The 27,500-nt window shown below is 36.2% G+C and overlaps 1 protein-coding gene across 5 annotated transcripts in view; it reads right to left on the bottom strand.

The window, feature by feature from the left end:
• Window positions 1-27,500, bottom strand: part of galntl6 (polypeptide N-acetylgalactosaminyltransferase like 6) — a 727,623-nt gene that overhangs the window by 593,625 nt on the left and 106,498 nt on the right. For all 5 annotated transcript variants that reach the window (XM_073948271.1, XM_073948265.1, XM_073948277.1 and 2 more), the window contains exon 2: window positions 11,735-12,135. The gene's annotated coding sequence lies outside the window, so the exon portion shown is untranslated. The remainder of the gene's footprint in view (window positions 1-11,734; window positions 12,136-27,500) is intronic.

Raw genomic sequence — 27,500 nt, 5'->3', positions numbered from 1 at the left:
AGATCCAGAGTTTTTACTGAGGGGCGTGTCCGTGGCGGCATGACAAACCTCAACGCTTCGCCATGGAACAGGAAACCCTTATAACTCAACCACACAAAGTCGGATCAGCCTAAAACTTCACATGGTTGATAAAGTCCTCTCCTGAACACATCCACATAACAATATTGAGTCTGTCATAGCACCACCTGCTGGCAGAAGGTAGTTTGGCTTATAACTCAGCCACACAATGTCCAATCTGCCTGAAACTTCACATGGTTGATTAAATTTCATTACTGAAGGCATCTACATGCCAATCTTAAGTCACAGAAATAGCGCCACCTGTTGACAGAAGGTAGTTTGCATTATATCTCAACCACGCAAAGTCCGATCTGCCTGAAAATTCACATGGTTAATAAAAGTCCTCTCCTGAACACATCTACATAACAATATTGAGTCTGTCCTAGCGCCACCTGCTGACAAAAGGTAGTTTGGCTTATACCTCAGCCAAACAATATACGATCTGCCTGAAAATTCACATGGTTGATAAGATTCCTCTCCTGAAGACATCTACATGCCAATCTTGAGTCACAGTTATAGCACCACCTGCTGACGAGGAAGTTTGGCATAAATCTGTGATTTTCTCAGGTTCTTTATATGTATCGGCTTAAATTATTATTGTTCGCTGTTCTCTGTCATCCTGAGGCCACCGGGCGGCGGTGAGCCCGGGTGCGAGGTCCCTATCATCGCTGCTTGCAGCTTTAATGTTTATTTGCATTTCTTATATCTCACAGGAATGGTATGTCTCAACTGGAACAGGTGATGGATGCTTCCTGACATCTCTTTATCTAACTCATCCTATTTTTCTTCATGTCTTTCTTCTTTCCTGTCACAACCTAGACTGCACGGTGATGTATCATCATGAAAGTATGCAGGCAAACAGAATTGTACATTTGCAGCAGTACATAAACACGATCGCATACTCACAGACCCAAAAATACTGAATACAGCCTAAAAACATTTTGAAATCCTAAAAAGTATCAGTGATCGGCCCTCAAGGTTGAAATTGCATTTCAAGACGTATAACAAACTTGGTTAAAACCAATGGAGGATCATTATATGCAACCATGACAGAGAATGGTCCAGAAAAAAATGGAAAATATCAATGAGTAGAAGTTCTGTAAGCACCTTTTTGTTACAACGGAAGTCTGCAACAGGCCATCTACACTGTAACAACATTAAACATCCGACACTTAAGCAGATGAGCAACAGCAGCAGAAGTCACTCATGTCAGCTAAGAATGACAAATTGAGACTGCAATTTGTGCAAGCTTGTCAAAACAGGACAACAGAAGACTGAAAAAAATGCTTAAGGCTGGCTCACACTGCAATTTTTTTTTATAAACCTGAACGATTGTAGCATGTCAGACTGCACGGACATGGCTTCCATGTCACACTGTAAGATCTCAGCTGTCATAAAGTCAGACTGAATGACAATGAAGACGAGTCAAACATGAAAGAAAACTCCCCCGTAGTTTGACGTCACCCATCCGTGACACATTCACTATCCTGCGTTCTGATATGATTCCTCAAAGCAAACGTAAACAATCTGTAGCTGCAATTTTGCACACGGCGTGTCTCAATAATAAAACCAGGAAGAAAAAAATATTTCACCATTTCCCCGGTGTCATTTGAATAGTCGCATGAATCTCGTCATCAAATTCAGAGCTCCTACTGGTTCTTGGCTTGATGCTCATCGCAGCTGTCACACTGCAGGAAAGTGTCTGAAATCTTCTGACACTGCAAGAACTTCTGCAGAGGAAAATTCTGATCACAATGGGCACTAAGCGGATGTCAGTGAACATGTCAAACCAACGATGAAAGATCACTGATTTTAGCCTAGGATTTCAGGAATCTTTTAGGATTTCCCAAATTTGTCTGAGATGACAAAATCGTGGCTAAAATGTCACATTGCAACTAAACAGACTAAAGCCCTGCTCACACTGTTTCTGCATTTGCATGGTAAAGTCCAAATTTGGCGCAAATCAGAAGTATGGATCCATTCTGCCCGGGTATCAATGCTCAGGCTGGTGATGATGGATTAATGGTGTGGGGGAGATTTCCATGGTACATTTTGGACCTGTTATTTGAAACCAATGACTGTAAAAAATATGGACGACGCGACAGCCCTTTTTCCCATTGAACGCCTTGAGGGCAAAACGCCTGCTTGACGGGCACAAACTGTCGCAAAAGACTGCTGAAATTGGAGCCAGACATGCGCAGAAGGATTGTCTGATGGAGCCAGAGGAGGAGCCGCGAAAATGAGCAGAGTCGAGCTTCCAATCAAACGCTTTATGTAAAATCAACTACGCCCCCCGAACTTCTCAGCATGCGTTTGCTGTCATATCAACACAAATGGATGTAATAACGTTAACAAATATGAGGGTTTTATATATTCAATCGCGCCAGCTTCGGGCCGCAGCCCATAACTTACTCGCGGCGTCGCGGGCTGATTTCGGCTCGCATGCGGCAGCGCCTGCTCGCTCGGCCACCGCATCTGGCTCGATTGACTCGGGCTGGAATTGGGTAGTGAGTCCAGGCATCCGGAGTAGGTCCAGCAGAGGTAACATTAGTCAGTCTGAGCTCTAAGAGATAAGTCTCCGGCAGGCGAGAATCTAGCCGGAACTGTGTTTTGCTATCTGGTTGGCTAGGCGTGTATCAGCAAACTAATAAAGCCCGAAAAAAGGCCTGAACTTAGCGAATAAACAGTGTTCCACCAGGATCATGTATGTCAGAAACTATAGTTTACTGCTGAACTCATTTTGTCATGGTAAAATAACACAGAAATCGAATAATAACATTTCAGTCTACTTCAGTCTCCTGCCAAAGCTCAGACGCCGCGCTTTGAGAAACTGTCAATCACAGCTGTCAATCACGATGACACGCCCAGCATTAAATTACTGCTAAAAACAAACTGTTTACAAAAATGAAGATCTGCACCTATTTCAGCACAATAACCAGTGCCTTAATCGACCAGAACTATCTTTCGGGACATTTTATTGCAAGTGTAATATTTTTTTTTATTTGGGCTCAAGTCTCCTTCATTAACACGGAGGAGGCGGGCTTTATGACTTGTACTGCAGCCAGCCCCCAGGGGGCGATCTAACGGCCGAAACCTTCACTCAAACGTAGGCTTGCGGCACACTTGTTTGAAACTGACCACCATTAATAAGCAAGAGTATTATTGCCAAACATACGCACCCCTTTATAACCAGAGCAGATCTATCTCTCAGATTATGTTGCTCTATTTGTTCACTAAACTAGGCGTCATGGTGGTGTAGTGGGTGGCATGATCACCTCACAGCAAGGAGGTTGCTGGTTTGAGTCCCGGCTGGGTCAGTTAGCATTTGTGTGAGGACTTCGCATGTTCTCCCCCTGTTTGCGTGGGTTTCCTCCGGGTTCCCAGTCCAAAGACTGGGTGTCAGGTTTCCCCCACAGTCCAAAGACATGCGGTATAGGTGAAATAATTAACATAAATCGGCTGTAGTGTATGTGTGTGAAAGAGCGTGTATGGGTGTTTCCCAGTGTTGGGTTGCGGCTGGGAGGGTATACGCTGCGCAAGACATATACCAGATAAGTGGGCAGTACATTCTACTGTGGCGACCCTGGATTAAGCCGAAAAAAATTAATTGAATGAATGTTCACTAAACTGAAATGGCTTCCACAGTATGTGCTGGAGTGAGACATTTGCATTATGGATGGCCAGCTGACTAATCTGCAGGAACAGTGATACTAAAGTGATGCCAAAATGAACCAAAATCTCTGAGGAATGTTTCTAGCTTGAAATCTATCCAATGACAATTAATGAAAGTTAGGATGGCAAAAAGTAGTCAATTCTAGTACTAGCGAGGTTAACCTGGCTAGTAAATGTGTGTATGTATTACACACACACCAAAATAAAAGACAACCTTCAGAAATACTATTACATTAAACAAGAACAAATATGCATGTAAAATCCTGCCAAACAAAAGGTAAAAATAGTAGACCACCGACTGTGCATCATGACACATTCCAGTAAATAATGAAAAAAATCTTCACTCTCACTCTCTTTCACTCTCTACAAATTCATATAATATCTTCATCATTAAATAACCTCATTGTCTTCATGAAAAAAAAAACCTCAATATTCATCTGACATTTAATAGCCATGGAATTCATTATCATTCATGCCTAGACTACTAATTTTCTGAACCATTTGAATGATGAGACGATGAGTGTGATTATGTGTAAATGGAGTTTTCTGCGGAGCATGTAAGAGCAATCTCTTCCCCCAGTGACGTGTCCTCAGACATGCATGTGTGAAAACTATAGTGTGACCATGAAATCCAGGGAAATATGAGTAAGTCACAAGCCATTGCAAGCTAGAGCAAGTGAAACTACAAATCAATTTTGCCTAGTGTGCTGCTCAAGAAAAAAACCTATTGAATCCACAGAGTAATGACTTAATAGGTTCAAGATGTTGTTTAGCACAGTTCTTTGTTCAGACTTGGCCTTGGGGAGTTTCTGAATGTAGAGTAAATACATTTATTAATAGCTTTTTTGGGATCAATAGCAGTAATTCAATCCTTGGAAATTAGAACTCTTCCACTAGCGAGTCTGAAACTCACCTCTGCTTTTTTTCCTACTTGCCTTTGTCACTTACCGGAAAGCTCTTAATTAAGATTCCACCAGACTGCATTGAGCATGCACACAAGAACATTCATTCATTCATTCATTCATTCATTCATTCATTCATTCATTCTATCTATCTATCTATCTATCTATCTATCTATCTATCTATCTATCTATCTATCTATCTATCTATCTATCTATCTATCTATCTATCTATCTATCTATCTATCTATCTATCTATCTATCTATCTATCTATCTATCTATCTATCGTTTAGTGTGTACAATCACAATAGAGTATGCTGTGCATATGCCAGATTTTTATATATATATAGTGTGTACAATCACAATAGAGTATGCTGTGCATATGCCAGATTTTTATATATATATATATATATATATATATATATATATATATATATATATATATATATATATATATATATATATATATATATATATATATATATATATATATATATCGCAACTGACAAAATGATTGATCATGTCTTTGTCATCTCATGGAACATGACTACAATATGTTAAGCTATACATGTAACGTAAACAGACCTCATTGACATTGAGAGACACCATCATATATTACTTGAAGGGGAAAAAAAGGGGGCATGAGACATATTTGACAAGCGAACATCAGTTTCCTGAGCTGAAATATGTATTTGAGCTAAAGAGAGATTGAGACAGTGAGCGAGAGGAAGTGTGGCAGACACAATAAGTGGCGGAGAGAAGCGAGAAACACAGAGACGTTGCACATCAAGACGAGAGCAGGTGAATGTGCATTGTCCTATCAGACGACAGCTAAAGGAGCTTTAATTGCACTTGTCAAAATCTTGAGCTGGATAAAAAGCAGATTGTATCGCACTGTCACTTATTCCGAGCTAATATCACAGACCGGCATGCGAAGCGAGAGTGAGAGAGGTTATGAAAGTTGTCATTATACAGAATGCTTCTCCTTCAGGAGGAAGAAAATCATTATTTTAAAGGTTCTGAAAGGCATGAGGAAGAAATAGCCTGGAAGATGGGATCGTAGGGTAAGGAAATGATTGAATGCAATAATAAATAACTCCTATTAACAGTAATTTCATCATTTGTGCAATTCAAAAATCCTCAATGGCTTTGAGTGAGTATTTAAGAAACATTATTATTTTTGCCCTATAGTTGAAAACATGCCATTTCAAATCCATTATGTTCACCAAATGTTTCAGGTGAGTGAATTTAGATTAAGCCTGAACACAGGCTTTGCACAAGCTGACATTTATATTTGAGGGACAACAGCATGTGTCAGTGACATTGTGTCTCTTTATGGTCTGGCTTGCTTATCAAATGGCTAATTCGCATAAATATTACATTACTTTGTACCATGTTGGACCTTTCTGGTCCTAATCAAAGAGTGATGTGCACTGAGCACATTCAGAGAGGACTGGATGTTTTGGCTATGCTGGTCATATGAAAGATTTATAAATGTGTTGGTGTTCAGTAATGAAAGTCTGGGGCCGTTCATCACTGCGGTCGCGGCAGGTGGCCGATCTTATCAATAACAGCACAGTCTTTCCAAGACTCTCAAATCAAATGCTCTATTACACTGACACTGGGAGAGTGGGAGAGATAGAAATAGAGGATGACAAAATGGATAGAAATAGGGCTGAAGCTGTAACCGTGGAATGATGTCACCATCACATAACAAAATTATGGACAGAATCAAATTTTGCATACGACTGCAGCAAATCATTCAGCTCATTGGTGTATGTGGTTTGTTAAAACCCTGCATTTTTAAGGTTATAGGATCTAAAATAACTTTGTATACTCAACGAATTGGACAACATTGTTCAGTGAATAAACACATTATAAAAACATCTGGTGTTCACAAGTGTTTGTGTAAACAAAGTACAGCTTTACACAGTACATTGTCAGTAAACTGTTGTTTGTTGTTAGAGTGAACCTGTGTTTCACAAATATATAATATATAATAACTTTAAGGTATTTAAGTCCAGTCAAGGGAACAAAGGTTACTGGTTCGAGCCCTGGTTGGGTCAGTCTGCATTTATCAGTTTGCATGTTCTCCCTTTGTTCATGTGGGTTTTCTCTGGGCGCTCTGGCTTCCCCCACAGTCCAAAGACATGTGGTACAAGTGCACTGAATAAACTAAATTGGTTGACGTGTATGTGTGTGAATGCGGAAGTGTATGGGTGTTTCCCAGTGTTGGGTTGCGGCTGGAAGGGCACACGCTGCGTACAACATATGCTTAATAAGCTGGCTGTTCATTCTGCTGTGGAGACCCCAGATTAATAAAGGGACTGAGCTGAAAAGAAAATGAATGAATGAATGAATGAATGAATGAATGAATGAATGAATGAATGAATGAATGAGTCCAGTCAAGTACAGTTGTTCACATTTACAATTATTTATTTAGAAGACACTTTTTTCCCAAAGTGACTTAAGGACACGCAACACAACAAGCTGATGTCAAACAAGCAGCAATAAAAACCTTCTCAGTTGTCGCCATCTGTTGGCTGCATACAGTCACATCTGGACCAAAAAAAGCTGCACATGAACACACCAAACGGACAACAACCAGCTTCTTTGTGTTCCCTTATTACTGTATTTGCATCAGTTGCTTAAGTCCATCACTTTATTTTTTGTTCTCACGATCTGATTCATAGTTGAACAGCTAATCAGCACAATGGCCAACATCAATAACGCATGATGAATTGGGCAAACTCCCTCAAATTTTATGCCAAAAAAGACAACACACACCAAACAAACCAGCCTGACAACCATCATCATTTTTACAGCAAAATTAAGAACTCAGTTTAGTTAGTTTAGTTTCCATCCGTGTGTGTGCGACGCTGTGGGTAAACTTAAATCGCTACACCAATAAAAGGCAAACAATTTACATTTCTACAGTAATCTCATGCACAAAAATTCAAACATTTATGAGTGGTGAGTGGCGAAAAGAAAAAATGTTATCCTTGTCCTTTTTTATTCATGGACTAGCTAAACATGTGATGCTTCATATATATTCATATATATATATATATATATATATATATATATATATATATATATATATATATATATATATATTTATATATGTATGTATGTATGAAGCATCACATGTTTAGTTAGTCCTTGAATAAAAAAGATATATATATATATATATATATATATATATATATATATATATATATATATATATATGTATGTATGTATGTATGTATGTATGTATGAAGCATCACATGTTTAGTTAGTCCTTGAATAAAAAAGATATATATATATATATATATATATATATATATATATATATATATATATATATATATATATATATATATATATATATATAAATGCTAGACTTAAATATCCTTACATTTTTATTAAAATTTTATATTTGAAAGGAAAGTTCTAAAATGTACTATAAGGTTGGGGCATAAATATCTATCCACAACATTTCAGCATTTATACTGCAAATATATTGTAGTTTTGTAACCTAAAAGAGGTGAATCTAGCTCTTAGTGTCATAAAGAGTTAGTTCCGCCCAGATGTAAAAGCTGTCATTATTTATATACATACCCTCATGTACTTCAAAACCAGTAGTTTGTAAATTGGGTTTATTCAAAGACATACAAAAGAATAACTAAAACAAGTATTTAATTAAAAGGACGTCTTCCAAAAAAATGTACCTTCTGACTTCATAAATTCTCATTCTGTATGACTGCCTTCCACCATAAAACAGACAAAAAAATATTGTATAATGTTGTCAAGAGGTTACCACAGACTTTCATTTGGATCTCTGAAGAACACACCAAAAAGTAATGAAGGTTTGGAACGACATTAGAATAAGCCAATTCAGTCAACTAGACTATAAACTGCAATATTTAAGCTCAGAAGTAAAATAAAAGTCATTTCTAAAGCAAGTTTTTAATCGTTCAGAATTCATGTGTGAAAAGAGAGGCCATGTTGGACAGAAAATCACAGTTAGCAGAAAGTGGGAGCATAATTGGCAGACAGGCTTTCAGATATTTGAGATAGAAACTTGGGTCCTTTTCAACTGGCTCTGTTAATAGAATACATACAATAATTCTTGCATATACTCAAACCTCCACCAGGGACCTCAGAGGAAGAGATAGAAGCATGTAATATTCACAGCTCTTCAAATTCCTCTGTTCTTACGGGCTTAACTAAGGGAGAGTTTAGTGAAGCGAGAAGATGGAAAATCTCACAGCAGAGTATGATAGAAAGAGATTCAGCCTGTCTGCAGAGGGAAATGACATCCATGACCCCTGAACATGGAGTCTGTGATGGGCTCATTATCATGCCGAGAGCAGGAAAGCTCTAGAACGGAGAAAATGCAGCGGTTCCCCTGATCACGTCATTGAGTCCCACTGAGGGATGAAGTCCAGACTAATGAAGAGTAATGAACAAGGCCAGGCACCTCACCTGGACCACCGCTTTACCAGGGGAGGAAGCGTGTGCAGTGACATCTCTGCAAGAATCCCAGATGACATGGCCTTGATCACATTAGAGGCAATAATGGCTGCACATTTTATCTCTTTTTCTGACACACATACTAATGAGTAAAGCGATATTAAAGAGGAAAGTTCACCAGAAAAGGAAAAGTGTCATTTACTCTCCTTCATGGCGTAACAAAAAAACCTTTCTTTTTAATTTGGAGAACTGCCAGCCTGACCTCAAGATTTAATGTAACATTTTTAGTACAGTCACACTTGTGACTAATTATTACAAGTTCATATGAAAATTTTGATTTTCAAAAGGGGGCATACTCCAATGCAACACACGCAGCGATCTCAGATCAGTTCATCCAGATATTCGCGAACTTGTTTAAAGAACCAAACTAGTCAGAGATCAGTTATCAAGATTAAAAGGTCAAGGATCTGCCAAATCATCCTAGATCATTTAAGCAAAGTACAAAGAACGAACCCCAGGTGTGTTTGACACATGGCATACAGTATGACTATCATAAGGGGAACTACACCATTAAATAATAATAAATGAATCACTGGACTACTTTTCTTTCAAATATCAAATGCTTGCAGAAAGAAAAACGGGTATGCTAGTGTAACTCAGAGGGAATCTTTTGTACAGTATGACAGTTTAGAGTGTGAACCTTTTTAGAAACTCTCTATGCAAATATGGTTGGGAAAAAGTCTCTTTCTCTGTTGGCTTTAAATGTTACTACTACGCCTTCAATACTGCAAGGATGTTTCTGATTGGAGTGCAGAGAGGGTGAATGGGAGATTGGCGAATAACTGACAGAGAGGTGACCTTAAATTTTTCCTCATAGGCTTTACATAACGACAACATTTGACAAAAAGTTATTTTTACTTAAAGAGATTTAATGAATCCTGTTCTAAGTTTTGTAGTTTTCAATATATTACATATATTTTTTATTTACTGTTATATACAGTTTCTCTATTTACTGCTCTATATTCATATTTTATCTGTTAATACTCATTATTTTTGATAGTTTTAGTTTATTTTTTGGAATCTTTTTCTGCCTTATATTGCAAGTATAAGTATTATAGTTACCTTTATTTACCAGCTTGAAATAAAAATAGAATTGTCAATTTAATTCTAAAGTCAAGGTAATGCTAGAAGCAAACAATACTTTTATTAATAGTGTGATAATCTTATTACCAGAACCCTGTGCTCCGCCCTAATAGAACTTGGGAGATGCAATTCTTGAGAGGGTAGCTTAACATTTGCTTGTCAACAAAGTCACCGTCTAGCCATCAAATTAGATCTGACATCTTTGTAAATGATATTATCATTGAAAATAAATCACCTTTAACAATAATGCTTCGGCTTAAATCAGTTGCCAGTACGTCGCTGGATAAAATCCTGTTAACATGGAAAAGAAACGAAAACAAAAGGGTCTTTCAAAAGACCTTGTCAATAACCATCCCACACTTTTGTTGAGCACAGCTGTGAAACAGTTTTGTTGCCAAACAGCAACAAGCCCCATAACAACACAGTGAACAGTTTAATAACACTTTCAGCACTCACGAAAACCACGTAAAACTCAAGTGTGTTTTTTTATATTAATGGCCCCAGAAAAATGCTCATCTTTATTGAGCCGGCTACACTCAACATTGAAGCATGAAGTAATGCAGTTCCTTCCTCCCGAACACCACACCCAGCCCGGAAATATCTACATCCCATTACTTTTACTACCTCATAATCAAGGCAGCTGACACTGTCATTACTCAATTTAATGTGTCTGTCATCAAATCAGACAATCGCAAATGCTGCATTGTGAATCCAAGCCCTTGTCATAACAGCGGGAGGAAGTTAAATCAGCAGCGTTTGACGCAATGATAACAGGTTAATACAAAAATCTCCTTATGGGAGCTTTGTTCCTCCCTCGTGACTTCAGCAAAAGGATACAGTATTTCATCCAAGAGCTTGTGAAGATAAGAGAATAATACTGTGTGCAGTAAATTTGCCCCTAATTCAAAACACTTTTAGCAATGCTGAAATTTATGGCACATTTAGACAACTGCCCTTCACACGACCTCAATGTGAAATGTAAACTGATCCAAATTCTTTGTCTTTTAAAGATAAAAAGGCCTTCAAGGACATTCGGCTATGGCTGTAAATAAAGCGAGACCTGCATCTGCTAATTAATACTCTTTACCCTTGAAATGATTAGACAAGATCAAGCATGAGAATGCAAAACACTGCAGCAGCATTGAAACTTTGAATATGTATAAGCTTCCTGCATCTTCTCATTCTGTGGGCCAGGCTTCATGTCATCATTTTTTTTTTTTCTTGAATATTTATTCTCAGTTTATCATTATCATCTAATAAAATGTCAGCATATCACAGAAGCGAGATAAATGACGCATTGTTCTTTGACCTTGTCACAGTTTAAACCGTCTCTCTTTTTAACAGGGCCTTTTTTGATGCAGTAATCAAAGCAAAATGATTTAAATTGGTTTTTGAAGCATGTCTTATATATCATTTCATGGATTTACCATTATTTCAGTACCTGGACCGTAAGTGAGTTTTGCACTCAGTTTCGCATCTAGGCCCATCACGCTGAGAAACTCACCTGTCGATATCTGATTATGTGCTGCGAGACGTCGGCAGGCCTGCTTTGAAGTTTAAGAGCATTGATTGGCTGTGCTGTAAAACTCGGTTAGGAGATGTATTTTCGATTGGAGATGAACCTGGGAGTTCTTTTCCAGCGGGGCTCTGGAGGATCCGCGTGCTGTCCTCTCTCTTATCTATGCACATGCAGGCGGCTGCAGGATCGATTCGGGCAGCGAGTACTGTATGGCTTTATCCCCAGCTTTCATCTCCTGCAGTGGACCCTCGGTTCAAAACCGGTTTGACAGTGGTAAGATCTGAAGCTGAACTTGAATGAGTGGCAGGCATCGCTCGGATTTATCCACCTCTCAAAATCATATTTGATTGGGCCGAGGGCAGGACAGTCATGGAGGCTGGAGTATTCTGGAAAAGAAATGAAATGACAGCTGGCTTCAAAATATGACATGCATTGATCACAACAGTATGACAGTGAATGCAAAAGTATTCTTTTTAACAGGATATTATACTAGTTAAAAGACATTTTTTGGATAAAAGTAAAAGAAGAGCATAATAAAAAAAGCAATTTATATATGCAATGGTATACAGATATTTCCTAATAATAAGTATATTTTAAAGTTAAAAGCTAAAAAAATATATAGGTTATGTCCCAAAAATAAGTGACATCTCAAATATATTTTTAAAAATATATCTAAAAGGGTTTTAATCAATTTTTGTAATTAAAGAGCCCGTATTATGTGTTTTTGAAAATCACCTTACATGCAGTGTGCAACACAGCTTTAAGTGAACAAAAGCATCCAGCTGAGGGTTAAATTTAAAAATACACCTTGTTTTTTAATAAAATATTCAACTCAGAGTTGTTTAAATGATTTGTCGTTCGTCCGGATCTTTTGCCTGTTTGTATCGATGTCGACGCAAAACAATACTAAATATGGACTGCCGGCTCCGATAAAATGTGAACACGCCTTTCTCTTCAGAAGATGTATCACTGAGAGATAGCCAGACATGTGGCTGTGCGGAATAAAGGGGTTGAAGTTCATTTTTACAACAACACCACCATAGCCAACCATGTGCAGTGTTTGTTCCTGTCATTTTTCTGATGATTGATACAATAACCTACCCAGCAGCGCAGGATTCGCCGGCTGTTTGTTATTAAAGAAGGATCAGCAAAGACTACTGATGTATGGGACTTAGTCGGTAAATGTTAAACAGTTTGTATGGACCAGTTTCTTCTTCCTCCAGATCCTGTATGTGTTTCTCCTTCCTACACAACATGAAGTGTGATTGAAATGGTTGTCTGGTTTTTTGTAGTTTGCAAAATATGTACTAAATTGTGTGTGGTAACTTGTAATCTTGTCTCTGTAATAGATCAGTGCTTGTAATGTATCTCTCAGGTTAAATCTGTATGGGCTATTTCACATATCACATCCAAAATCACGTTGAAAATACAATGCATGCTCTTCCTTTAGCGATTTAAGTGTGTTTTGTGCTTGTGATCTTCATGCTGTGTGTTACTTTGGCCACCATAAGCTGTTCCTCACATGTGTGGTGCAGTCAAGTGTCAAAATAGTTTAAGTTTGAGTTTGCCACTCTGTGGATTAACACTGAATGTGTGTCGTTGTTACTTGGGGTTAGCGTTAAGAAAAGAGTATATGCTTGTGTTTAACTGAATTGCTTTAATGCATTCCTGCATTGGGCTTACACATATACTCTGTGCTCTGATTACAGTGTTTCTCTCCATCTCGCGCTAAACGCAGTCAGGCAATCACAACAGACTGGGTCATCGGACCAATCAGTACAGATTAGCTTCACGCTAAGGAGAGGTTTGGAAAAAAAGAATCACAGAACAAATCATACGGGAGTTGTTGGGATAATTAGGTAAATATAAATGCATATTTAAAGACAATCAAAGTGTTTTTTGATATCAGAGTGTTGTTGAGTGTCAGAGACCCCCAAAACCAAGATATGACCTTTTGTAATGCATAATAGGGGCTCTTTAAATGTTATTTGTTTTTAACTACATCACTGCTACACACTTAAAATGTTTTAACATTTTTCTTTACTTAAGCATCACATTCTTGTCCAGAAATAACTTTTTTTTTTTCAGCTGAACTCCAATATAATATATTATTCAGTTACCTTTAGGTCTGGCATTTAGCTCACAGCATTGTACAGTACGTAGAGTAAGTCAAAATGAAATGTCCTTTATAAACCTGTTAAGTAAAGACTTAAGAAAAAAAAAAAACTAAATAGCATTGATAATCCTATGGAACAGAAATCCAAGTGTGTGTATCACTCATAAGTGAACATTATAGCATTAGCAAATGCGACCGAACAAACATTGCATACACCAATACAACAGAAGAGAGCAACCTACACTTTATGAGCATGTTCCGAGCTAAAAATTAAGAACACTTTCAGTGTCACAAAATCACAAAAGTGATTGATCACTTTTATTATTGTTAATGTGGCACTTTGGTGAAAAAAAAAGGATTATTTGACAAACTCTATTTAAATAACAGCTTAACTTTCCTGTTTTTCCCCAAATTATCACCGCATACCAAAACAGATTGTGAGGCATTCTGAATTGAAAACCTCTGGGAAGCTGGTCATTCCAAATCTACATATTCACCAAAGACAAATTAGAGGATGGGAAACAGAGATAATCTCAATGGCCAATCAATTTAACACTGCTGCTGGAACTGCTCGCCAATTCAGAGCTGAACAGAGTAAGGATATACCTGGGGCTAATGGAAATTCTGAATACTAATTAACAGGCCTTTCATACTGTATTTCTAAACCACATACAGTATTTGCAGAGGAACAGCAGACAACCTTCTTTAGACATTTCTGACTTTAAGTTTTTACTTAACCTAACCTTGCACTGGCTGCTGTTTACACCTGACACATTTTGTGAAATAATGTATACCTCGATTCTCAATTTTTGATTCGCCGTCTCTGTTTCAAAGCATCCAGCAGCAACAAGCAAACATTGCTCTGTTTCACACTTGACAGAATGCATTGCTAACCCGGCTCCAGAGTTAAATCACAGGTTTGAAACGTCCAATGGTTTAAAAGAGCATGCAGTTCTTTCCCAAGAGACATTTGTTGCCTGTTGGCAATTTCTTTAACAGGACAATGAACCCAGTCAGACAGAAAATATGTAAAGCAATTAGAGATGCTCCGATCAAGATTTTTACAGCCGATACCGAGGACCGATTTCGTGTCATGTGATCAGCCGATACAGAGTACTAATTCTGCTTCAAGCTTTATATAACTTTGCCATTACATAAAGCACATTTTCCCTCTAAGTATAATAGTCCTACTTAAACAGAGATTTCTACTTAACTAAGAGAATAAGTGAGGGATGTTGCATACGATAAATGCTCTTAGGACCATTTAGCATGGACATGTCATGGTAAGAGGCAGGAAACAGGTCTATAAACTATCAATTATTGCAATAAGTATATTACAAGTTCAATATATGTTTACATGTTTTTTTTAGTGAACTGTCAATATAAAACACAGAACTTTCAGGTCTGAACACATGCAAGGCCATATGCTTATTTCACGCGGCCGCCATTTTAAAGAACCAAAGCAAGGCTGAGGTGGGAAGAAACCTGGAAGTATAGGACCAGCACTGTAAACATTGCAGTAACATGCAGTGTACTATAAACCTCCAGCTGTTGCCATGATTTTAAAATGCAGAAATTATGTAACCATCACTTTAATATTATTTAGTAAGTTTATTTTAAACAATTAAAAGCAATTTAGCATCAAACAACACAATCTCAGTGATGCGCTTAAGTGTCCTCCTGGGCTTCAGTTCATGGCACCAGTTAAACACCGTAAGGACACTTTCCTGCTTCAGTCTATGTAACCCAGTGAGCGATAAAACACTACAGTCCTCTGCAGCACACCCTCGTGCTGTCTGTAATAGTGTTGTCCCGGTACTGAAGTTTTAAACCCGGCTATTTCCCGCTAACATGGAATTGCTGCTGAGCGCAGATGAATCGACTGATCTTCAAGGCTGCTTCGCGTTTCAGTATCCGTGTCTCTGTTTGGTTTGCACTTAGCTTACTGCTCTTCACCCAGTGCAAACACAAATACACAGAGACTGAAGCGCGAAGCAGCCTTGCCTTGAAGTTTAGTTGAATCAACAAGAAGATCGCTCCTCTGTCTGTGTTGTGCGTGTGCTCGGTAAACAGCGGTGAACTGATGACCTTCTCGGCCAATCACAATCATTTCTGTTGAACACGTGACCACAATGGCAAATCAGCACTGTTTTAAGAAAGCCATCAACAGTGCCTTTATGTTCGCGGGAAATTTATGTTTTTTTCTTTTAATTCAGTATCGTGACAAGTCTAATATAATGAAAGAATCAGTTTATTAACTCGAGTTTGATAAATAGCATCTAAAACGTGTGTTTGGGAAAGAAAATTAGCTAAAGATTCGCTAACTAGTGCCATTTTCCTTAACTTAGCTGAAAATGAGCTCTGATATCCCTTATTGTATTCACCATTCATTCAGAACCGACCTCCGGGTCACCCGGAAGGCGGTGAATTGATAAAATTGTGTCACTTTCTCTTCGCTGATAAGCTATATAGCCAGTTAAACAACATTCCTATGTAACTCCCAATGATAATTCCGGGTTTCTTACCACCGCAGCCTCGATTTCGCTTTTGAAAATGGCGGCCGCGTGAAATCAGTCTATTCCCATAGTTTGCACAACTCCAACTATTGATAGTAGCACAATGACCGCAGCTCTAAAGATCCCCACAGCAGCTTGATCGGTCAACAAGAAAGAGGGGATTTGCACCTGAGAAATCTTTACTGATCTATGAATTTAATCTAGCACCTGTAATGTTTAGATCATCACTATGCCTCCCGTAATCTGTTCTCTTATTCTCTCTCATTGCCATGATTTCTGGATATTTTATCTAATTTGCAAGCGTAGCAGAGCCACTACGAATAAGCGGGAGACTGAAAGAACTTCTGGGAGAGGTCATAAGGTTGGACAATAGATAGAGGTGATTACTCCGCTCGCATCATAGCATCAAAACACTGGATATAAAAGTACACTCAAAAAAATTAATTTTTTGCTCGTTCCCAACTACCTATTTAAAATGAGCTAAAACAACAAAAATCTTAATATTTTATTAAGACAACTTAATATTTTATGTTCAATCCACATAAATTTGTTAAAAGTGTTAACTTAATTTGTGTTGGGACAACATGAATGAATTGTGTGGATCCCTGCATTTTTTTTTTACAGTGTACGATGGTTGCAACAAAGAGACTATCACTTGCGCGAGTCACACCAATAAACTGTATAAACAGGGTTCTTACAGCATCTGTATGTATTTTAGCTACTGTGACACATGCAAAGATCATCATCACTAAAAGCAATTCTGAAAACAATGAAGTGATAAAACGGCCTGGGTCCTGATCTAAACCTGAATTAGAATTCCTTGGCAACAAAGTTATAAATAAGAAACTCACTACAGTCTGAACTGTGGAAGATAATGAAGAAGAGACCACAGTGAAGTGTGAGAGATCAGAAGTTCTGTGGCCAAAGATGTGATCAAAACATTTTAGTTATAACATTTTGTAATTCACTGATGTTCTCTAATGCTTCACAAAATTATTACTAGCGCACGAGCCTACTAAGTAAACACTTGCTAAAATCCCTATTATTATTATCATTACTATTATTATTATTATTATTTCAGAAATTCAAAGTATTTATAAATTGATGTCATCTGTATATTGGTTTCATCCTCTAATCCGGTACGTCAGAGCATGTAATCCTCCTACCCATAAACACAGTTTAACTTTCAATAAATAGCCCAGCTGACCCAAACCTCAATTAAGGGGCTTGTCAGATTATCATAATCATGATACATTCCACCTGACCCAAACTGCCTCTCTGAATTCATTTCCATCTCATTAACAAAGGCTAATTGCGGGCCCAAATACTGTATAACTGAAGCATGTGGCCACTGATAAACTCAACACTGCGCTCTCACACACTCGGGGGCTGGAGTCCGCCAGAAATGGAGGTCTTTTAAAGGTTGTTCTGAAGATCATACAGCCCCACGGGCATGATTAATACTGCATGCTGAGAACCAAGCGAGGCTGCTTAGAAACCCAACCAGTCATAACGGGTAATGATATCTATGTGCTGACAGGAGAACGGGTGGAGAAAAGGGAATATTGTGGACAGGTGACCTTTTCTCTGGCAGGACCTGGTCTAACCTCTTCTACAAAATCTGTCGACTGTAATAAGCCAGAATGGGAGACCATAACATAAATGCTATTTCGAAGAACAGCAGGAAAAAGCAAAAGGAGCGTTCAGGGAGGTTTCGTTGTTCATCTATTCAATCACAACGAGTTTCCGTGGCAAACTGGGCTTCGGGTGGCCTCTGCTAAATAACATCTGGCTGCATTGATTTCACTTAACCTGCCATCTAGCCTTAAATATGGGATACAGGAGCACGCTGTAGTGGTTTAAGGTACAACTGGGGATGTTGTGTGGCTATCCGAACAGAAAGAATGGCATTCAATAAACACTATCCAAGAGTGGTTTATAATCATGTTAATTGAGGGCATGGAGAACATTTATTACGAGGTGGACTGCTCTGAAACCATTATTAACTCTCAGTACGGGCAGAGCAGACAGTGGAAGCGCCTCAGACCGTAGCTCTTTAACAGAGTCTAATGTATTGAGGCACCTCAGGTGGCAGCCTCTTTCCTTTGATGAGGATGTTTACTTTTAATATCTTCTTCGCTGGCGAGCTGCAGGGCATTATTAAAGCAATTTTCTGACTTCAGAGAGCCAATTACATCGACTATTTGGGGTAAACAATACCCAAGGTATGGTACCTTCTCAATGGAATAGTGGGCAAATCCTCTAATGGAAATTACAGAAATAAATAAATAATGCTTATTTCATTTTCGCAGGGTTAGTTCTTGGGAGTCTATAAATAATCCAGTAATGCCGACTTATTAAAATGTGCCTGAAACTCGCCAATTATTTCTGTCGGTTAAATTAAGAATGCACAAGGAAGAAACTGTAAATGAAGGCATTAAACTGGCAGGATTTTCTTTTTCTGGCAGAGATGAATATGTTGCTGTGTTATATAATACAGAGTGAAGACGCCGGTCAATGGCATGTATTTGGAGTGACACTAGCAATAAATAAAAAATAAACATGCACTCATGTTGGTTTCAGTGTCAGGTAGTGTAAACATCAAGTAAAAACAGTTTTTCTTGCACCTTAAATGAAATGCCTTTTCCATGTTTTTTATCTTATTTAAATATAGTGAGTACATACAGTTGAAGTCAGAATTATGAGCATCCCTATCGGCCCCCTATATATATATATATATATACATATATATATATATTTATATATATATATATATATATATATATATATATATATATATATATATATATATATATATATATATATATATATACACATATATACATATATATATATATATATATACACACATATATACACACATATATACATATATATATACATATATATATATATATATATATATATATATATATATATATATATATATATATATATATATATGTATATATATATATATATATATATATGTATATATATATATATATATATATATATATATATATATATATATATATATACATATATATATATATACATATATATATATATACATATATATATATATATACATATATATATATATATATATATATATACATATATATATATATACATATATATATATACATATATATATATATATATATATATATATACATATATATATACATATATATATATACATATATATATATATACATATATATATATATACATATATATATACATATATATATATATACATATATATATACATATATATATACATATATATATACATATATATATATATATATATATATATATATATATATATATATATATACATATATATACACATATATACACATATATACATATATATATATATATATATATATATATATATATATATATATATATATATATATATATATATATAAAAAACTTTTCAAAATGCTTTCAAAATTATTAGCCCCTTTAAGCTTTTTATATTTTTATGTAGTACAGAACAAACCATCGTTATACAATAACTAGCCTAATTAACCTAACCTGCCTAATCAACCTAGTTAACCCTTTAAAATGTCGCTTTAAGCTGTATCGAAGTGTCTTAAAATAGATCTAGTCAAGTATTATTTACTGTCATCATATCAAAGATCAAATAAATCAGTTATTATAAATGAGTTATTAAAACTTATGTTCAGTAATGTGTTTAAAAATATATTTTTACCAATAAACATTGCAGATAAAAAATTGCAGAAAAATCAAACAGGAGACTAATAATTCAGGAGGGGCTAATAATTCTGACTTCAACACTATGTATGCTTCTTATTAAAAACATGGAATGTGCTATATTGACCCACTTTTTAAAATAAATGCTAAACTAAAATATTCATATTTAAATTTGTGGGAAAACAATACCATAGACTTTAAAAGAAATTGTGAAGAGTAGCGTCAAATCCTGAGAACCAAAATGTTAATGTAGTCCAATTATTTCCCTCAGCTATTATATTGGAGATTAATTCCAAATCAACCATATTTAATTCATAAAGTTTTATAAAAGTTACAACAGCAGGCATGTAGTATAAACTGTAAGTAAGTTTTGTTATAAAATGGTCAAAGAATCTAATACATCTGCCTTCTCTGTTATTACAGTATTATGAAATATTCTTTTCAAATATTAAAAGAAAATATGTCATGGCTTAGTTCACACAGAGAAGGTGATTTATTTCCACAGAGTATTTTTATTAAAAGAAAGCAAACACACTCAAGCATACAAAGAATGCACTGGAGAAATGAAAACCAACAGAAAAGCAAGATAATGACAGGTAAAACCAAGGCACAGGTGGGACTAATCAAACAATTCATATGATATCAATGGGCTATATGCACAGCTAGTGTTTTTCAGCCAATGATAAACTTCTGGTGAAAGCTTAATGTGACTATATTCAATTTCATAAGGTTTCTTTTACAGCATCAAAATTGTAATGTAATTAACATTCAATCAGTTAAATAGACAAACATTTGTTTAGTTGTTTAAATGTGAAACGACATGAAAAATTGTGTAACCACTATAACGCCGTCAGGATTAGAGTAAAATAAACTGTCATCATTTAAAGACATGACAGGGGAAAATGGAGTTCAATGCATTGCTTCTTGTGCGGTCTTATACCCACTTTGTGTTGTATATCAATAAGGCAGTAAAGATAATTGATTTTGATTGATTTTGATCATTGATAACACTGGACCTGACCAGATTACGTGAGTTACTGTTCTATGTGTTTTGGCTGTCCAATTGACCTTACACTTTAAAGGTTCTTAAGCCAGTTAGAAACTTCCGGTGAAGTGTGGATCGTTGATTTTGAACAAAGCACATTTTACATCCAGCATGTACAGAATGACAGGATGGTGGCAACAGAAATGCCCATGCTAGCTAATTAAAATCTACAGTTGAAGTATTCTTCTTAACCCAGACAGTGTGTTAAATTATTTTATAATAATAATTTATTTTTAAATTATTAACGCCCTAATGTGTTTCTAATCCTGTTTCTGTCATAAATCACACAGTGGGTGTAATAAATGTTCAAAGCAGGCTTCATGATTACTGTAATTAAATGAACAACCCTTTTCAAGATGGGATAGCTATCCCATCAGAAAAAAATAAAAACACATGAACTAACCACTACTGTCATACATTAAAGAAAAAAAAAATTAAACATCAAAACTAAACTCAAGGAACCAAACAACGACACAGTAAGTGGAAGTGGAGCCATTTTGTTCTTAATAAAAATATTCATTCATTCATTCATTCATTCATTCATTCACAGGGTGTCTGCAAGTTTCACAGTCAAATTTAAGACTTTAAGACCTTTTAAGACCATTATGAATGAAATTTCAGACTTATACGGGACTTTTTTATATTATAAGTCGTTATTTCTCAGCCAGATGTTGTAAATAAATTGTCAAAACAAGCAAACCCTAGTTGTATACAGTACTCATTTTTCAAGGATATATATATATATATATTTTAAATATGGGCTATAAATACACAGAAACTTTTTAAACAAATAAGATTGTAAGGAACATAATTGAACCATATTGTAAATAGAGTTAGAAATAGGGTTTTGTTAAAAGTTCTATAGGAGGATTGTTAGTGATTGGATGAGTGTTGGGTAGCATTACATTGACATAGAAAAATTAAGACCAGACAATTATTTAAAACCTAGAAGACAAAATTTCAATGAATTTAAGACATTTTAGGACCCCGCAGACAACCTGATTCCTTTTCCTTTGGCTTAGGGTGCTTTCACAACTAGACTCTTGTTTTGGAACCTGGCACGTTTCCCCAGTTGCTTCGTTTGCCATTATGTGAATCCAACAATCGCGCTCAGATCTGTGCCAAAACAATCGGTCCAAGTTTGCCAGAATGATGTGGTCTCCACTCGATTGAAACGAACTCTGGAGGGCATCGATTGTAGTGAGAAAGCTTAACAATCTGAACCAGGCTATATCACAGTGTATTATGGACATGTAATAGTCATATATACGGCTATATAAAGAGAGAATTATGAGCAGGGTGGGATGTCATTCCTACTGGTAAATGTGCGTTTCAAGCCAAATATGAAAGTGAAAGTATGTTAACTATAAACGATAGCTGTTTATCCATTAGAAAAACTGATCGAACAGCAGTCTTGGTTTATGTTATATCTCTCTATAACGTAAAGCCCATAATATATAAGCCAACTGCTATGTATGAGAAAATCTTACTTCTGATTTATATTTAGAGACGATGTCTGTAGGTGTCATCATTTAAAATAAAAGCCCAGCTTTTCGCTTATAATATCTTATTGCTCATCACCATAAATTAAAATAAGGACGCATGAAAGCTAAGTGAAAATAAACTATGTTAGTCTAACCAATGTGAGGAGTTTACACACACGTGAATTGTTTTTTGTTCAGTACTGGGAAAAACCCATACACAACAATTCACACACACTCATACACTATGGAAAATTTAATACACCTATGGAGCATGTCTTTGGAAACCGGAGCAATCATAGGAAACCCATGCAAACACGGGAAGAACACGCAAACTCCACACAGAAATGCCAACTTACCCAGGCGAGACTTTTGCTCAGAGGCGACAATGCTAACCAAGATAATGCAAAAAAATAAAACATAAAGCTATTTGGATAAACATGAGTGTTCACATCACCATAGGTTCATTTTATATAGTGAAACATTTTGAAATCACAATGGCTGTTTCTCAATATGCATTCTTCAGCGTTCTTGCATCCTCATGTTCTTGTGTAATTTCATCATCAACCGCCAAAGTTCAGTTCCAAAACTCAAGACTGCAAGAACAAAGAACGTGTGAAAGTTCCAGTATTATGTTTTTTTGATAGAGGACGCACCGATGCAGGCTTGAACGCAAAACTTGCTCAAGTCCCAGAAGTAATTGCTCCATAAAGGAGGTGAAAAGTGCAGCATTTACAATAGATTTATTATTAAAGTTCAGAGATATAACTTATTTATCTCAGAAGTTTTAATAAATGAAACGATGAAAATGTAAATATTAACATGAAAATCTTTTTAAAGGCACATTAAGGGTGTTTATTTGCTGAAATTCGTATTACAATTAGTTTTATTTGCATTGCGCAATGTATATCTGTAAGGTCTTTATGCATAGTATATATTGTGAAAAGGAGAAAAACAATAAATCGTTGTATGAATGCTGTAATGTTTACATAATTTTCGGTTAAAAGCGCATAAAGCCTATGTGACCATCGGGAAGAACACAGCATCTCATTTCTTACAGAACGCGTTCTGTTCTCGCGGTCTCCAGAGTTCGTTCTTTCAAGGTAACTTGGCAAGACCGGTCTCCATAAGAACGCAAGTCTGTTCTCTGCGTTCTTAGAATTAAGAAACAGCTCATAAAAAAAATTATTAAAAAAAAATAAAAAAACATGCACACCATAGAAAACACCATTTCAATGCACTGCATGTGCGAACTGTGTTTTTACATAATTTTGAATAAACTGATTACATGATAGAACTTAGCACACTGCCGTGTCATCCAGCAGCAGTGTTAATTACACAAAACGTTATCATGCATACTGTAAGACACGTAAACCTCATAAAACAAAGTGTGCATTTTACACTGCAGCTAATTTGTCATCAAATCAAACTGTAATTGCTTTTTCTTCCTCAATCAGCACGACTCTGTTGTGCAATCATGCAGATATTATACACTTCTTCAGCCTGGAAGGATGATAAATCATGTTTTTAGATTCCTTCAAATTCTCTCCCAATACTTCTTTTCTCTCCCAGTTAAATTGCCTTTAGATGGGCTTACTGTTCTCTGTCATATCAAATATGCTCTCATCAGCTGCTTGATGGATATGCGGGCCTGGTCTAATTACAATGTGGGGGAGCCTGCGCCAGGTTAGGTAGAAGGACTAAGCCATTTTGCCAGGTATTTTTAGTAGCACGGGTTTCCAATAAGATATACATTAGCTTGAGAACAGATGAGGGCTGTTTTGAACAGATGGTGCTCTCATTAGAAAACCTATTGAGTTCCAAAGGCTAAAACAGCACAGCATCGACTCAGAAAAAAAAAAGTCTCTGGCTCCTAGGGGGAGGAAGCCACCTGTAGATATAACAGGCTGAACCTGAATTAGCACAAATGCACAGGCTTCGTTCCCTGCGGGTGAAAGGCAGGTGCTGAAAGCAGTTAAGGAGGTGAATGCTAATATTTTCACCCAAAAACATTCATGGAATTGCACTGTTTACATTAGGATAAATAAGATGCTGCAGCCCTATATAGCGACACATTTTCTCAGCATCATCATCATTCTGAATGAATTACATGATTTTGTGAGCGATGCCAATAATCATGTGGTTAAGTTTGCCTGCTGCCCAATTTGGGTTGAAATGAATTCCCAGCTATATTCTATCAAAACGGCGGTGTGAAAGCAGTCGAGTGCAGACGGAGAAATTATATTCCTGAATGACAGAACTGCAGGCTTTCAATCTCAGGCAATTGGGGCGCAATTGGTTATATTACAGGTTGAACATTGTTCCGCCTTGATTGTTCTATTTGGTGTTTTTATGTCCCAGAGACATGAAGAGCACGCCTGACAGATTTACTGCCGTCTCAAAAGGCAGCTCTGACCGATGACTCAACCCAAGTGTCTGGAACTGGAAGACCGATGTCTTTCGTATTTATGGCTCGTCTTTTTAGAGCATGTGTAGATTTACTGCATTTAAATCAACTGCGTGAGGTCACACTTGTCACGAGTGAAACATGCCCACCGTAAAGCTGGTTAACAGTGCAGCTGACAGTGATTGTGTTGGGCTTTACGAGGAACCACAATATTAACAATCAATTGAATGTTAGGGCTTGTTGATTAAGGGAAAAATCCTAATCACAATTATTTTGGTTATAATTGTAATCATGAGTATTTAAATGATTATCACTGGGCCAAATTACCAAAATGTAGTCGATATATTGAGTATTTATAATTATATAGATACCTAAGAAATTTAGCAGATTCTCAAGATTAATTAACAAAAAAAAAAAACTTGGAAAACATTCATTCATTCATTTTGTTTTCAGCTTACTCTCTTTATCAATCAGGGGTCGCCACAGCGCAATGAACCACCAACTTATCCAGCATGTTTTTATGCAGCGGAGAACATGCAAACTTCACACAGAAATGCCAACTGACCCAGCTAAGGCTTGAACCAGCGACCTTCTTGCTGTGAGGCGACAGCACTACCTACTGCGCCACTGTGTCGCCCACTTAAATAAAAAAAAAAAAAATAAATAAATAAATAAAAAATTCGAGAAATGAAAACATGAAAAATTGAGAATAAAACTTGATTTGTTTCTTATTACAGCTGCAAAAAATCATTCAGTGAAGTCGTGAGTGTTTGTTTCATTTGTTTTTAATAATGATATAAACAGTTGGCAGCATGAATATAGAGCACTGTCACTTTAAGAGAGGCATGGATCCGATTTATGGTTTCACATGCCTTTTCATTTTGAACTATTGGTTAATATATTACATAACAAGTGAATGTTTATGTAAATAACCACTAAGTGACACATTTTTGCATTCCGTATTATATATTACATTTAGGCACACACCTCATACTCACTATGGACAATTTAGCCTACCCAATTCACCTGTACCACATATCTTTGGACTGTGAGGGAAACCGGAGAACATGCAAACTCCACACAGAAACGCCATTTTGAATAATTGCACAGCCCTATTGCATTTTTCATTGACGCTTGAGTCCCAGCAGCCTGATCTCATGAAGAAATGTAACTATGTTTGTCATTTAGTGACTAATTCATACAAATTCATACACATTTACTTGTACAAAAACTTTTTGTACGATTTTAATAAGGAGGTGTGGTAACAAACCCCACCCCTCAACCCAACCATCATTGGGGGATGAGCAAATCCTACTAAATTACAGAAATGAGATCGAATGAATTCATACAAATTAGCCACTAAATCAAAAACTTGCCATAAGATTATGTTGCTCCCAAAGGACTGTAAATAAGTAAACTCTCTCAAAGCATAAGGGGTATCAAGACAGCTAAAAAGCAACAACAATATTAAAAGTTGCAAGGCAATTCAGTCAAAAAGTACAAAGGCAATGATTTGATAAATCACTAAATTTATAAACAAATAAAGTTAATATATTTACCTTTGTCTGAAGGGAAAATCTATTTTAAAAAATCATTACCCATAATCTATACCCAAAACTAATTATATTATTATTATATATTATATTGCAATTATTATATATTAATTATACATTATAATGCAACAGTGCAAGTTAAGCCAAAATGCTTCACGAAATTATTAAATTAGTAATAAATAAAAATGTAACATCAAATATTACAGTTAGATTTTTATATAATTTATTTATTTAACTGACAAATGGCTCTGAATTTCCCTCATAATATAGAATTTACAGAAACTCCCATAAAAACACCATGTGAAAGTCATAGCAAGTCGGTTTAGATCTTTAATCTGTTAAAAGCCTCTAGAGAAGCAGTGATGGAGAGAGGATATGATGCTTGGCTGATTTTGTCTCTGCATCTGTTTGGGTTACAAATTGTCTTTAATTTCCATGTTTGCGCAGCTATCATATGGATGATTCTCCCCGCCAGCTTCATTTATTAAGATACAGCGCTAGTGTTTATACTTTAGCGCATGGATTAAAAAATGTAATTACTGATTAGAAGTGACATTCTTGTCATTTCAATCCAGAATGAACAAACTTGAGTTTTCCAGCAGGTTTTTTAACTCAAACTCTTGAGCAAAGTGAAAGCAATAATGACATGCATTTCTGTCATAACTAACCAACTGCTCAACTGCATGTGTATAACTGTGAAACAGTACATAAATTCATAATATTTGTAATAATAACCATTTCTTTGGGAATTTTAAATGAATGTTGTCCTCAAATACATATGAAAATTGACCTCTCTTCTGTTCAAAGAGATTAAATATAAATTCACACCCCCAAAAAAACAAACCTACTAGTTTCTTCTACTCTCAAGATCCTTGACTAGATCTACTGGCCTATTTCT

Source organism: Danio rerio, chromosome 1 (genome assembly GCF_049306965.1).
Source record: "Danio rerio strain Tuebingen ecotype United States chromosome 1, GRCz12tu, whole genome shotgun sequence".
NCBI lineage: Eukaryota > Metazoa > Chordata > Actinopteri > Cypriniformes > Danionidae > Danio > Danio rerio.
Note: the sequence above shows the minus strand (reverse complement) of the source record. Positions and strands in the feature narration are given on the sequence as shown.